The 16,130-nt window shown below is 43.8% G+C and overlaps 1 long non-coding RNA gene across 1 annotated transcript; it reads left to right on the top strand.

Annotated features, from left to right (window-relative positions):
• Positions 1 to 300: 300 nt before the first annotated feature.
• LOC128732591 (uncharacterized) lies at positions 301 to 1,235 on the top strand. Its single transcript, XR_008411815.1, has 5 exons — positions 301 to 511; positions 599 to 670; positions 742 to 842; positions 910 to 995; positions 1,055 to 1,235. It is a non-coding gene; the product is annotated as an uncharacterized LOC128732591 (long non-coding RNA).
• The last annotated feature ends 14,895 nt before the right edge of the window (positions 1,236 to 16,130 follow it).

Raw genomic sequence — 16,130 nt, 5'->3', positions numbered from 1 at the left:
CGTTATCTAGAACCAACTCTGACCAGCTTGTGCTGCTAAATATTAGGTTCAATTCCTAATCAAGTCCAGATAATTTTCGGGTTGGAAACGTTTTGGACGAGCCTTGGACATTTTTTGAAAATGTTGATATTCACTTGAAAGTTTGATATGTCTGTATTAGAAGCCAGTTCGTTATTTGCTTTTGCACCTGGCTACATTGTTATTACATAAATATCTTAATAGATAAATCGTCTCGCTCAAACCGTTGTAGGGGTATGAGGTGGGACCATCATCATCATCATCATCATCATCATCAACTCAGTAAAAGTAACGTCAATTGACATAGCATTATGATGCACTTCTGTCTTGATCAGCGGATCACTCACCTCAATACGACAGCACTCATCGTCTGTTGTAAACAACAAATCGAGAAATCTGTTGTTTTGATTCGGGATACCGCAAATTTGGAAAAAGCCACAAGCAGCCATCGAATCAACGAACAGTTCTTCTTCTGGCTGACGTACTTGATAAGGTAAGAAATGCAAATCCTTTTCAGTTTCACGACACCAAGTTGTGTTTTTAAGATTGAAATCACCCACGACAACAATTTTGCTTTCAGGTGACGATGAATCTACAATATTGCGGATGCTTTCTACGTATGATGCATAGCGACCAAAATGCGAATCAGGAGGTATGTATACACAACAAAGAATAATTTCAATTTTGTTCAATCGGATTTTAACGGTAATTTCCTCATTGCAGGACGATTCGAAAATAACGTTACTATGAAACTTCTGATTAACAGCAATCAGTACACCACCGCCGCTGGTTTTATCAGAATTCGATGAGGATCTATCGCAACGGTAAACTACAAACGATTGTGGAAACACAAACGAATTTTGAATTGATTCATTTAAATTTGTTTCACAGAAAGCATAAACATCGAAATCACGCTCCAGTGCGGACATGAAGACAGCTTCGAGCCGGCTACTGCTTCGGATACTATTCATATTCTGGTAATATATGTGCAGGCTTATTTCATTTTTTTCATACTGATAGCAATTTTGTTTAACAGATGAATCACGCAAGCAACAGTTATACACTTCTGGACAAGTGGAATCATTAAGTAACGGTGAAAAACGAGGCGAAGCAGAATATCGGGGATTACTCGTTTGGCTGGCTTGGCGGGGGAATAGGAAATAATTTCGGCTGAATCCCGCGAGTGAATTCAAACTCACGGAAATAAATACCCTTCTGCCAAGACGAGGCAGACATAGCTTTTTCTTTATATTCCGATCCAATTCCAACCTTGAAAGACACATAGCTAAGCTCTTCCAGTCTTCTATCCCGAGGAACAAGTTTAACGATATCAATTGCGGATTCCGGTTCAATTTCCAAATTGCTGCGCACTAAGTTCGAAATTTCTTCCACGGTGGCTCGTGGATCAAATTTCGATAGATACAGCCAGCATTTTGTCTCCTCTCGAGCGAGCGGCACTATTATATTGGCATCGACCTCTTTGTTACCCATAAACTCAGTGCGCTGCTGGCTACGCATTACTGCTTCGCAACTAGCACCAACTCGGACACGTTTAGCAGTTTGAGGTGGGAAGTTGAAGCTTGCAGTGCGTTTGGGGGTACGGGGTGTAAGATCAAGAATAGTATTGATCTTTGCGGTATTTTTTTGCACTTCGCTTCGCAACTCTTCTAACACTTTATTCTGTTGCACCTCGAGATGAAGCATAGCTTCGTTTGTAGAAGCGATTGCTTGACGAAATGTGGCATTTTTCATCATTTTGGTGCATGCCGCGCACATCCAAAACAGTTGTTCGCGGCTGCGGATCAACTCCCTTACTTCATTTGTAAGTCCGACACAGTCCAAATGAAATGTAGATTTGCAAAATCCTTTACAGGTTATTTCCTCCTCACCGGGTAACTCATTCGCGCAGGAAAAACAAATGCTCGACATCGTATCGTTGCTTGACGAAAATAAGTTCGAAAAAAGCGAATAACGGCTTGGATTATCGTATGAACCTCACTTGATTCTGATGAATCTGATCTTTGCGTATTAGATAATAGCGATCGCGAATAAAAATTGGCAAAACTATCACAGTAATTATAAATTTTATGCGACGAAAATTATCTAAGCGGCACTCACTGCAATTCACTCACATATCACTCACATATCACTGATGAATTACATCCCCGAAACTTCGAAGTCGTAGCACTGCAGGAACTTTACTAGACAGGACAGAAGGTATGGAAAAGCGGGCATCGAGCGGCTGCTTTCTACCAGAGCTGTGGCACCACCAACGAGCTGGGAACCGGCTTTATAGTACTGGGAAAGATGCGCCAGCGTGTGATTGGTTGGCAACCGATCAACGCAAGGATGTGCAAGTTGAGGATTAAGGGCCATTTCTTCAATTACAGTATCATCAATGTGCATTGCCCACACGAAGGGAGACCCGATGACGAGAAGGAGGCGTTCTACGCGCAGCTGGAGCAGGTGTATGATGGCTGTCCGCGACGGGACGTGAAAATCGTCATCGGTGACATGAACGCGCAGGTAGGACGGGAAGCTATATATAGACCGGTAATCGGGCCAAACAGCCTGCATGCCGCAACGAACGACAACGGCCAATGATACGTAAATTTTGCAGCTTCCCGCGGAATAGTAGTCCGAAGTACCTTCTTCCCCCGCAAAGATATCCACAAGGCCACCTGGAGATCACCAGACCAACGAATAGAAAACCAAATTGACCATATTCTAATCGACGGTAAATTCTTCTCTGATGTTATAAACGTTCGCACCTAGCGCAGTGCGAATATAGATTCGGATCATTTCCTAGTTGCAGTTTGCATGCGCTCAAAACTCTCGACGGTGCATAACACGCGTCGAAATCGTACGCCGCGACCCAACATCGAGCAGCTACGAGTCACCGGAGTTGCCCAGGAATACGCGCGGCAGCTGGAAGCAGCGCTACCAACGGAAGAGCAACTTGGCGCAGCAACTCTTGAAGATGGTTGGAAAGGCATTAAGACCGCCATCGGTAGCACTGCTCTAGCGGCACTAGGTATAATGAATCCGAACCGAAGAAACGATTGGTTCGACGGCGAATGCGAGCAATTAGTGCAGGAGAAGAATGCAGCACGTGCGAGGATGCTGCAACACCGTACGAGGGCGAATGTGGATCGATATAAACAAGCACGGAACAGGCAAAACTCTGTCTTCCGGAGGAAAAAGCGTCAACAGGAAGATCGGGATCGCGAGGCGATGGAAGAACTGTACCGTGCTAACGATAATCGGAGGTTCTACGAGAAGTTAAACCGGTCGCGCAAAGGCCATGTGCCGCAGGCCGATATGTGTCGAGACTCAGACGGTAATCTTCTCACGAACGAACGTGAGGTGATCGAGAGGTGGAAGCAGTATTATGACGAGCACCTTAACAGCGATGTAGCTGAACATGGAGGTGACGATATGGCAATAGATCTTGGAGCACGTGCAGAAGACGACAGAATACCAGCCCCTGACCTCCAGGAGGTAGGAGAAGAGATCGGTCGGCTGAAGAACTATAAAGCGGCTGGGGCTGATCAGCTACCCGGCGAGCTGCTGAAATACGGTGGTGACGCACTAGCTAGAGCGCTGCACTGGGTCATTGTCAAGATTTGGGAGGATGAGCTACTACCGGAGGAGTGGACGGAAGGCATCGTGTGTCCGATCTACAAAAAGGGCGACAAGTTGGATTGTTGCAATTATCGCGCAATCACACTGTTGAACGCCGCCTACAAGGTACTCTCCCAACTTTTATGTCGTCGACTATCACCATTTGCAAAGGAGTTCGTGGGGCAATATCAAGCGGGATTCATGGGTGCCCGTGCTACCACGGACCAGATTTTCGTGCTTCGGCAAGTGTTGCAGAATTATCGCGAATACAACGTGCCCACGCATCATTTATTCATCGACTTCAAATCGGCGTACGACACGATCGATCGAGATCAGCAATGGCAGATTATCCACTACTACGGATTTCCGGATAAACTAACGCGATTGGTCAAGGCGACGATGGATCGAGTAATGTGTGTTGTTCGAGTATCAGGGGCAGTCTCGAGTCCTTTTGGATCTCGAAGAGGGCTACGGCAAGGTGATGGGCTTTCATGTTTGCTGTTTAACATCGCTTTGGAGGGTGTGATAAGAAGAGCGGGTAGACACGAGTGGCACGATATTCACGAAGTCCGTCAAGCTTCTTGGTTTCGCTGACGACGTTGACATCATTACACGTACCTTTGAGAAGATGGCCGAAACGTACATCGGACTGAAAGCTGAAGCCAAACGGATAGGACTTGTCATTAATGTATCGAAAACAAAATACATGAAAGGAAGAGGTTCTAAAGAAGTGAATGCTGACCTCCCTCCCCGGATTTTAGACGGTGATGAAATCGAGGTGGTAGAAGAGTTCGTGTATCTGGGCTCACTGGTTACCGCAGACAACGACATCAGCAGAGAAATACAAAGACGCATTATGGCAGGAAATCGTGCCTACTTTGGACTCCGTAGGATGCTGCGATCGAACAAAATTCGCCACCGCACGAAGTTAACAATCTACAAGACGCTGATTAGACCGGTAGTCCTTTACGGCCATGAGACATGGACTATGCTCGTGGAGGACCAACGCGCCCTTAGTGTTTTCGAACGGAAGGTGTTGCGTACCATCTACGGCGGAGTGCAGATGGAAGACGGAACGTGGAGGAGGCGAATGAACCATGAATTGCATCAGCTGCTTAGGGAACCACCCATCGCTCACACCGCAAAAATCGGTCGCCTGCGATGGGCTGGGCATGTCGTGAGGATGTCGGACGACTGCCCGGTTAAAAAAGTTCTCAATAACTATCCGACTGGAACGAGACGGCGGGGCGCGCAGCGAGCAAGATGGATCGATCAAGTGGAAGGCGACCTGCGGACCCTACGTAGACTACTTGGCTGGCGAATTGCGGCCATGGACCGAGTAGAATGGAGACGACTTCTTCGTACAGCAGAGGAAACCATGGCCTGGAGCTGATTAAGTAAGTAAAGAATGATGATAAGTAAAGTAGAACCTAAGTTACAACTGATTGAAGCTCGCGTTGTAACGTCACGGCGGTCAGCCGGACGGATTCAAAGAAAGTGAGACATAAGTAATAACATTGAAACCTTAAGGCATTGCATAAAAGTAGCTTCAGAAAAGTTTCTTCATTTAAAAAGCACTTTCTAGTGGTGAAAAAATATTTGGAAATTAGGATGTCCTCAAGCAGATACAAAAAATATTTTCTCTATTTTAAGTCAGAAATGATAGCTGTCTGCAGAACATTTGAAGAAACACTAATTTCAAAAAACTTCATTGAATGCTGAAAATTTCTATTTCTTACATGAAAAAAGTTATAGAGCTAAACTCTTAAGGACACCCTCAAAAACAGGTTTTTCGATCTAGCTCTTTAATAACGCTTCGTACACCTTTTAGATGTTCTAATAAATTGGTAATCGAATTAAATTGCACATTTTCGTCGAAGATACTAGACAGGGTGTCGATTATCCAGCGCAAATAAAATTCCCTGACTTTTCCAGGTTTTTCCAGGTGTATTTCGAAAAAATCCAGACGCAGACTATCTCGTTAATTTCTCTTTTTAAAGTGTTCATTTAACTTAAGTTTTTGTTTACTCTCGAATTGTTATTTTCTAATGAGTTCGTTTATCCTTTTCAATTCAAATTCATCTTTTTATGCGAAATTTCGAAGTGGAAAATTAATACTATCGAATTTGATTAACGCACATCGAAAGCACATTAACGCACAATTAAAGAATTGAGTTAAATAAAAATTGCAAGAGGTATTTTTGGGAAAAGTTAAAATAGTTTGCTGGTTTATCCAATTGTCGAAAGGTGGTGGGATGAGATGGATGGGTATAAATCCGCTTCAAACATTTAACTAAGCAAACCATTAAGCATAAAAGTTGGTCTTTAGTTTAGAACATAATTTGAAGAAATTTTCTGACACAATGCCTGATTGCCTGAGCAGCAATTTCGATTTGTTATCAAAATTTGAAGAAATAATTGTTCCTCAGGAATTTAGCATTATTGTATTATTTGCTTTTATTCGACCTACTTGCAATTAACTTTTGATAATCAGAAAACTTCGGGTTTGCGACTCTATCGTCTTTCTGCTCACATTTGTGTTTCAAAAATATGACTGATGTGTTAGACTTAATCAGAATTTTGAGGCTGAGATGGTCTTTCATTCGAATACGCATTAAGCGTAGATTTTCATTAGTGATGAAACACGAGAATAAAAATTGAAATCCGCGGGTTCTGACCTGTTCAGGTTGAATATCGTAGCAAATTTTCAAAAGCTGATCTTGGTTCAGTTTGATTCCAGTTACAGTCCGATCTCGGTACGGAAGACTGCAATTATCAAAAGGCAAAATTTGCTTGTAATAAATGCTGAGTTTTTTAAATATCAATGAATAGGTATTTGTTCTCGATGCATCGAAGAGTGTTTTAACATCCTTGCTGAATTCGCCGCAGTGAAATCAAATAAAGTATTGTTCTAACAAAGTATGCGCTTTGCGGGTCACCTTCTACCAGCCTGGTATGGACTTTTCATGTCACTTTCCATACAAAATAAGCAAATTTCTATACACAACTTTTGATCTACACAACTTTAGATTGTGAGCCCTTCCCTTTGAAACCAAAATCGGTCCAACCGTTGTTAAAAAAGTAGGTCAGTCACAGTCATGAAATTTGAAATTTCGAAACTCTGGGAAATTAGTACACAGCAGATTGGATGCACGCGGGTATACGCGAAGACCTTGAATAAAAAGGTGTTAGATACTTGAAGTAAATGTTATCCTTGCGATGCCATAACTTTTCCGATATATTTTCTTCCCATGCCAAAAATCCCTGACTTCAAAGGAAATTCTCTGACATTCCCTGACTTTTCCAGGTTGAAACGAAATTCCCTGACATTTCCAGGTTTTCCCTGATTTTCCAGGTAATCGACACCCTGCTAGAGCTCTATCTTTTCCCTTTAGGAGCTATCCCTTGTTTCTTTTATTTCGACATGTTCACCTACGGTTGCCTTCATAATACCATTTTTTTTAGATATTCCACAGTGTTCTACCCTATATTGTACATGGTGGAATACAGCATAAATTAACTCAATAAAAACAAGTGAGATTAGCTGCTCATAGCTGCTTTTCCCCGAGATACAGTCCATTAAAGAGTACACGTAAAAATAAAAAAGCCAGTAATAGCTTCTAAAGGGAAAAAGAGCCAACTATTTTCGACAAAAATGTGCAATTTAATTAGATTACCAATTTATTAGAACATTTTCAAGCTATACGAAGCGTTATTTAAGAGCTAGTTCAAAAAAAACTATTTTTAAGGGTGTCCCTAAGAGTTTGGCGTTATAACTTTTTTCATGTACGAAATATAAATCTTCAGCATTCAACAAAGTTTCTTAAAATTAGTTTTTATACAAATGTTTTATAGACAGCTATCATTTCTGACTTAAAATAGAGAAAATATTTTTTGTATCTGCTTGAGGACACCCTAATGTCCGAATATTTTTTCACCACTAGAAAGTGCTTTTTAAATGAAGAAACTTTTCTGAAGCAACTATTATGCTATGTCTTAAGGTTTCGATGCTATTACTTATGTCTCACTTTCTTAGAATCCTTCCTACTGCGCGACGTAATTTGTGAACAACCCCACAATTACATAGGCAAAATAGTGGAAGACAAATTAACAACATGTTTTTGGATTATCTCTTATATACAAAAGGCAGCAACAGCGATAATTAACGAATATTAACTGAACAGATTTTTCGTGACGTTACAACGGAGCTACGAACCTCTCTGTGCAAAGCAGAGCGTTGTAACGTCACGAAAAGTGAAAGCTGTTTAAAAATGAACTTCACTAACTATCGGAATTCTGAAAACGGCAAGTTGTTCAGTATTCATCTCTTATCAAATCTTAGAAGAACATCTTTAGATAAAATTTGAAAGAGAGCAGAATTTTCATGTTTTTACCATTGTTATACTATAACAAAGGTTTAGAAATTGGTCGAAAAATCAGGGGGGTTGTGTACAAGACACGACCGCATATATAGGTGACGCAGGACTACGTAAGTCTCTTTTCAGTGATAGTAGCATGTACCGTGAAAGCACGTAATTTCGATCACCTAAGGCATGATTCATCTTTGAATCCCTACTGAAAAATATAGCTTTGATATTTATTAACACAGTATGTGTTTTTAGCAAGTATTTTCAATTATGTTTCATGGAAAAATACTAAAATGCCTAAATTATTTACCGAGAGTTAAAAAAAAAATGCATCATAGTATGATGCATCTTACTTATTTACTTATGTGTCCATGTCCGCCGGTCCGGCAGAACAAAGGGATGAAATCAGAGATCTCCACTGCTGACGGTTACCCGCCATGGCTTTTACCTGTCGCCATGACAGGTTCTCGTCTACAGCCCGGATGTCGTTGGCTAAGCTCCGTCGCCATGAGCCTCTGGGTCTACCTCTTCTACGCTGTCCTTGTGGATTCCAATCAAGTGCTTCTCTGCAAACCTCGTTCGATCCTTTCCTCAAGGTGTGTCCGATCCACTTCCACCTACGTTTCCGAATTTCTGTGGCTATCGGCCGTTGATGACACCGACGATGGAGTTCCTCATTGGATATCCAATTATCAGGCCACCAGGCACGAATGATGTATCGCAGGCACCGGTTAATGAATACCTGCAGTTTTTGCGTTGTCTTCGCTGAGACGCACCACGTTTCGCAGGCATACAGCAGTACGGATTTAACGTTTGAATTAAAGATTCGGGTTTTCGTACGTAGAGTGATCTGGTTTGAGCGCCAAATGTTTCGCAGACCTGCAAAGGCACCCCTGGCCTTCCTGATCCGTGTGGCTATATCAGTCTTGGTACCACCATCGGGCGTTGTTTGGCTACCAAGATATTGAAAGGCGGCTACCTGCTCAACTTGTTGTCCCGCTACTGTAAAGTTGGTGGAATTGTCAGTGTTCACTACCATAGACTTAGTTTTCGCTACATTGACTGTGAGACCTGCTGCCTGGGAGCTCTCGGAGAGGTCGTGTAACTTGCTCTGCATATCATTTCGGCGTTGTGCGAGCAAGACAATGTCGTCGGCTAGGTCGAGGTCATTTAGCTGCTCCATCGTTAGAGGATTCCAAGGCAATCCTCGATTTGGTCTACTGTCAATTGCTCCAACTAATACCTCATCCATAACGATGAGAAACAGAAGCGGTGATAAAATGCAGCCCTGTCTCACGCCAGCAGTAACCCTTATGGGGTCGGACAAGACGCCGTCGTGCAAAACCTTGCACGAGAACGCCTCGTGCTGAGCCTTGATGAGATGGACTAGCTTATCTGGAACTCCTCTACGCCTAAGTGCGCCCCAGATGTTTTCGTGATTGAGTCGGTCGAACGCCTTTTCGAAGTCAACGAACACCAGCAGAAGAGAGTGCTGGAATTCGTTGATCTGCTCCAATATAATGCGGAGCGTTGTGATATGGTCTACACATGATCGGCCAGCACGGAATCCAGCTTGCTGCCGCCGGAGAGTAGCGTCGATCTTCTTCTGGATCCGGTTGAGGATTACCTTACAGAGTACTTTGAGAGTAATACAGAGCAACGTGATGCCACGCCAGTTACCGCATTCCGTTAGGTCTCCTTTCTTAGGGACTTTGACCAATATGCCCTGCATCCAGTCCACCGGAAAAGTTGCGGTTTCCCAAATATTGCTGAAGAGCTGATGCATCATCTGGGCTGACAAAGATGAGTCAGCTTTGAGCATTTCGGCTGAAATACGATCTATCCCTGGCGCTCTATTGGATTTCATACTCTTGATGGGTGCTACAATTTCATCCAGCGATGGCGCCTCCGAGTTCACGCGATTTATTCGACGAACTGTAGGCGTCGTACGCTGCTGGTTTTGTTGGTCTCTGACATTTGAAACTCGGAAGAGTTGTTCAAAATGTTCAGTCCATCGCTTAAGCTGTTCTGTACGGTCAGTCAATAGCTGACCAGCTCTGTCCTTTAGCGGCATCTTTGTATTCATCCTGGCACCACTAAGGCGGCGAGAAATATCGTACAACAAACGGATATCACCATTGGCGGCGGCGGTTTCTCCTTGTTCGGCTAGGGAGTTAGTCCAGGCTCTCTTGTCCCGCCTACAAGCACGTTTAACAGCCCTCTCCAGTTCGGCGTATCGTGGACGAGCAGCTGTCTTAGCCGATCTGGTCCGCGCTCGCTCAATGCCGGCTTTCGCCTCTCTCCGCTCGTCGATCTTCCTCCAAGTTTCATCCGAAATCCACTCCCTCCGCCCACTGCGTGCTTTGCCAAGGGTTTCATCACTGGTCGTGATGAAGGCGTTCTTGATGCCGGTCCATTGCTCTTCGACGGTTCCACCTGCTGGCAACTCCGAGGCTCGAGATTCAAGTTGTTCAACAAAGGCCCTTTTCACCTCAGGATTCTCCAATCGGCGGACGTCGTAGCGGCACCCAACTTTCTCCTCCCGTCGTTGGACACGTGCGACGCGCAGACGTATCTCAGCGATAACAAGATGATGGTCGGATGCAATGTCAGCGCTGCGTTTGTTGCGTACATCAAGAAGGCTCCTTCTCCATTTCCGGCTGATGCAGATGTGGTCGATTTGGTTTTCTGTTCGGCCGTCGCGGGAAACCCACGTGACTTTATGTACTGGTCTATGGGGGAAGAGCGATCCACCAATGACCATGTCGTTATTACCACAGAATTCTGTAAACAGCTCCCCGTTTTCGCTCATCTCTCCTAGGCCATGGCGTCCCATGATGCGTTCAAGGTCCGCGTTGTTTGAGCCAATCTTCGCGTTGAAGTCGCCCATGTGAATTTGGATGTCCCCCTTCGGGATTTTCTCAACCACGCTGTTCAGCTGGCTGTAAAAGCTCTCTTTCTCCTGCAGGTCGGCAGCATCTGTTGGCGCATAGCACTGGATAGCCGTAAGGTTCCTAACCCGTGTTCTAAATCTGGCAACGATTATTCGCTCATTTATTGGCTCCCACTTCATCAGGGCCGCATGTGCCCCTGGGCTCAGTAGGAATCCAACTCCTCTTTCTCGAGTAGCATTTTCACCTCGTATGCCAGAGTAGAGCAAGACTTGCCCGGATGATGTCCTGTGTTCGTTGTCAAACGAACACGTTGTCAAAATTTTCGCACGTATATCGCCTCCACTTTGGCACATATATGTTCTTATATGGCGTGAAATATAACTTTTTCGTTCAGATATGATTTCGTATACCTCAGTTGCAATCGAGATATACAAACCAAATGGTTTACTGGGCGGACCTCGCTCAGCCCCAGGATTTCAAGCTTCAGGCGGCTAGCTTCCCTTGCAAGTTGAGCCAGCTTGCCCTGCTGGGCAAGGGTCAGTATATTCCATGTTCCGATTCGTGTCCGTGTTTTCATGCTAAAGGTCGTTGCCAATAATCCGGAGAGATTTCTTCTTTCATTTTCGGTAACTTTTGTGTGTTCTGGTACAGTAGGCTGTTAACCTAAGGTCCTTATCCCGCTGATGGGGCTGCCATCTTAATGTGGGCGGGAGCCACTGTGCCCCCTTTCCTGTTAGCATACGACAACCGAAGTTGCATACCCCAGCCGGCACCTCGTGGAGGTAGGAATAGGAGTTAATGAACAGAGGTTATGGAATGCACATGTTCACCCTTTGCCGGCCAGTATGATGCATTAGTGCATCTAATTCCGATCATCAATTATAAGGGGTGATTCTAATTCCGATCACAGGTGTATCTAATTCCGATCACGTCATGATGATCTGTTAAAGCAAAAAACTTTTGTCAACTCGTACCATATGGATCTGAAATGTGTTGCTTTTATGTAGTTTGACGACAATCCCCCTACCAGTCATCTTCTGCTTGCGTTAATGATCGTTATTATCATTAGCCTAATATTCATAAAATTTGTAAACTCAAAAGATCGACAAGCGGATTATAAAACTTTCCTCTTCTTTTATCTTTGTTCAACTGTTACAATTACAATAAAATTAGGTCACTTCGACATTTTCATAAAGCTTTGATCATAAATAATAGTAAAAATCAAATCAAAGGTTGTGTTCCAGACACGACTGCGTAGTTGGCATAGAACTACGTGAGGCTGGTTTTCACGAAGAAACCTCGAATATTGAACAAAACTTTTTACACCATATTGGTACATGTGGTGCGTAAAATAGCGTTAAGTGAGAAAAAAACAAACAATATAACAATAATATTATCTTGCTGTACCGTATTTATGGTAGGCGAGCTATTTTGTGATATCAAAAACGAATATTTTTACCAGTGCCAAAGTCGGAGTATTTCAGTATAGAAATTTGCCTCACGCATCCAGCTATTAACAAAGTTCTAGGAGAAAACTTAAGTCCACAAAATAATATGTTATTGTTATATTAAAAGGACACGCATTGATAAGATAGTTCATACTGCGCTGTCGCTGTCGCTTGTGTAAAGAATAGATATCTCCGGGCGGACTCACAGGCTTCCGGATAGCCACAACTTCTCACACGGGAGGGTTTATCGATACTCATCTAATTTTATTTCGTAAGGGTTATATAAAAATGGTAAGGAAGCATGTATTGGTTAATTAAGTATAATTGTTATAAATTCAATGTGGGTTCTTCCCATTTGGCATAAAGTCATTACATTCGGACACCCAGCTTGTGAGATGTCCCCATCGAATACTACAAAAGAAATCTAGAATCGCTACTGCTACTCCTGGTCTGCATCGTCGTCGTCACTACTACCACAATCCACAGCATCGTCCAGGTCAGCTACATTGCACCAACGCTTCATACGGTCAGCGGAATAAACAGTTGACAACTTTCTGCCAGGATTTTCAAATCCTGGTACCGTCTCAATTCGATAACGATCGTTCGGTAATACTTCGGTCACTATAAATGGTCCCTTAAATCGCGGTTCTAATTTGCGATTACTCCCTGGAATATATTGATCTTTTATTACTAAGACTAGCTCATTAACACTATATTGTTCTGCTTCTCGCCGATGATTATCAAAATATTTCTTCTGCTTTGCTTGGTTGACGCTGGTCATTACTTCACTCGCTCAAACATTTCTTTATTTTGCAATGGTGGATCCTCGTTTTCAGCAGTCACCACCGATATTACTTCATTTTGAACTATATCCTTCGGCCGGTAAGACAGCACCAACGACGTCGGCGACACTCCCGTTGTGGCGCACGGTGCAGTATTTATTACACTCTGTGCAATTTTGATGCGTTCATCCCATTTTCGATCACTCTCCACCATCGTACGAATAGCCGTTAGTATAGTACGATTACTACGCTCGATTTGGCCATTGCCTCTTGGCGTCCCTACCGCAACTAGAACATGGTCAATCCCATAGTCACTGCAAAATTTCTTGAACACTTTCGAAGTAAACGCGGTACCTCGATCCGTTACGATGCGAGACGGTAACCCGAAAACGCTAGCCATCTCCTCCAGCATCGTTACCACCGGCTGAGTATTGGTACTTTTCACCGGCTTCATGAACAGGAATTTGGTAAAACCACAAATCATTGCCAAGATGTGCTCGTTGCCCTTCGCTGATCTCGGAAATGGCCCCAAATGGACAATATGCACGGTATGAAATGGCAGCCGAGTTTTAGGAATCGGGTTAAGAAATCCTTCAGGCCGGCCCTGCTTCGACTTAAAATACGCGCACCTCGGACACGCGTTAATGTACGAACGTATATTTCCTCATTTTGGGAAACGGACTCCAGCGCCTCTGTGGTTCAAAGGTACACGGGTACCAGTGAGCGACACGCCCTGGCAGGTGTTGTGGGTTCAAATCCGGTTATAATCTCTGATTACAGCTTGGTTCGACCCATGCACCTTCCAGCATTGGACAAAAGATAGGAGTCACAACGACAACTTGTTAAGCATAGCTACCTATTACCCCCCCCCCCCCCCTTCCTTTCCACCCTTCCCCTTCATTCCCGAAAAAATCCTTCTTCATTACTTTCCCTTACCGTCCCTTCATCAATTGTAGAATCATCGTTTCAAAAAAAAAATATTAATATATGCCTGACCGCATTTCAAGGTCATGACTAAAGTCACGAGTTTGGTCAATAATAGATATTGACGAAATCTTTCTACACTTGCAACTACTGCTAGCACCTCGAGCTCGTAGCTGTGATAGACAGCTTCGGTTTTTGTTGTCTTTTTACTGAAATACCCAACGGGCTTCCACCCATCGGTCCCATTTTGCAATAATATGCCCGCTAATCCAAAGCACGATGCGTCGGTGTGCAATTCTGTCTCCGCTTCCGTATCATACAGCATCAGTACTGGTCTGGTCACCAGCTGCCTCTTTATTTTTTCAAACGCCTCCTGTTGTTCGTTGTTCCAAACAAATTCAGCTTCTTTTCGCAAAAGCCTGAATAACGGCTCAGCAATTATACTATAATTTTGCACGAACCGCCTAAAGAATCCTGACAAACCGAGAAACCTCTGCACCGCCTGTACTGTGGTTGGCACCGGAAACTCTGCTACTGCAATGGTTTTTCTTTCACCTGGGCGTATCGCATTGGCGCCCACTTCAAATCCTATGAATTCAACCTGCCGCTTGAAGAAATGACTCTTGCTGAAATTGATCGTAAAACCCTCGTAACGTAGCACTCGTAACAAACACTCTAGCTTTCCCAAAAGCTCATCTTCGTTACTGCCTGGCAGTATCAAATCATCAATATACGCGACCACTACAATATTCTGCTTCTTCAGTATATCCACGATTTTGTTCATGGCGCGTTGAAAGACCGCACATCCATTAGCAAGCCCAAACGGCATCCGGAGAAAGCGATAATGCTCATCAGACGTTGAAAATGCCGTGTAGTTTTGGCTTTCTTTTTCCAAGGGAATCTGACAGTAGCCACTATACAGATCAATCGTTATAAACATCGTAGCACCCGATAGCTTTTGCAAACACGACTCAATATCAGGCATCGGGAATTTGTCCTTAACAGTGCGTGAGTTTAGCAGGCGATAGTCGACAGCCATTCGGAAATCGCCGTTTTTCTTTGGCACCAACACTACCTGGATATTGTAAGGCGATTCTGCTTCAACGTTAATACCTGCTTCTAGCAACTCGTGCACGATCCCAGATAATACATTTCCTCAAATATTCCAACTTTCGCGGCTTAACGAATACAGGCTCATCTGTCGTCAAATTGATCTTCATTTCGGTATTTTTTGCTCGGCCCATCTCTCGCATGCTCACAGCGAAACAATCACGATATTGCTCGATCATCCTAAGAAGTCGATCAGTGTGGATGGGTGCTACATCTGCATCCAGTTGGCACTCACTTATTGGTGGGATCGTCGATTGCTCCTCAATCGTGTACATGAGAGCTACTGTCGATCCATCAGCATCATCAGTTTGTGGTGCAGCACGGTTTCGATCTAGCGGGATCGAATCAGGCTCCCACTCAAACGTAACATCACCCTTGCGTTTAACCATGACTAGCCGATCACGGTCGATGACGTCCTCGCCTAGAATAACTGCCGTATCATGTACCCACGTTGGTACGACTTGCAGCTCCACTGGTAGAATTATACCGTCGATTTTTAACTCCGTACAAACCTTGGATACGACCTTGACCTCCTTCTTGCCAAATCCCCGTAACACTTTTTGACTCGATTTAATAACCCCGACGTTTTTTGCAAATTTCTCCTGGATAGTGGAAATACGTCCTCCCGTATCTATCAAAGCTTTCATTGTCACACCATCTACCAGAATATTTTTTATAAAAACGCTTTTTTGATCCATCTCTCTTATCGCTTTAGTGGGTGGATCTTTAGACTCACGTTTTATGCCCGCCATGGCACAGTCTTTTTTCATGTGACCCTCCTTTTTACACCAGTGGCATCTCACAATGGGACAATTTCGAGCCCTATGCCCCATTTTCCGACATTGGAAACATAATTCAGCGCTTGTGTCATTCTTTCTATAGCTCATACTCGAACTAGGTCCTGGTTCGGTGTATCTGTTCGCAGATACAGAGTCGACATTATCAATCCACCGCATTGCTTCC

This window comes from Sabethes cyaneus, chromosome 1, assembly GCF_943734655.1.
Source record: "Sabethes cyaneus chromosome 1, idSabCyanKW18_F2, whole genome shotgun sequence".
NCBI classification, from domain to species: domain Eukaryota; kingdom Metazoa; phylum Arthropoda; class Insecta; order Diptera; family Culicidae; genus Sabethes; species Sabethes cyaneus.
Note: the sequence above shows the minus strand (reverse complement) of the source record. Positions and strands in the feature narration are given on the sequence as shown.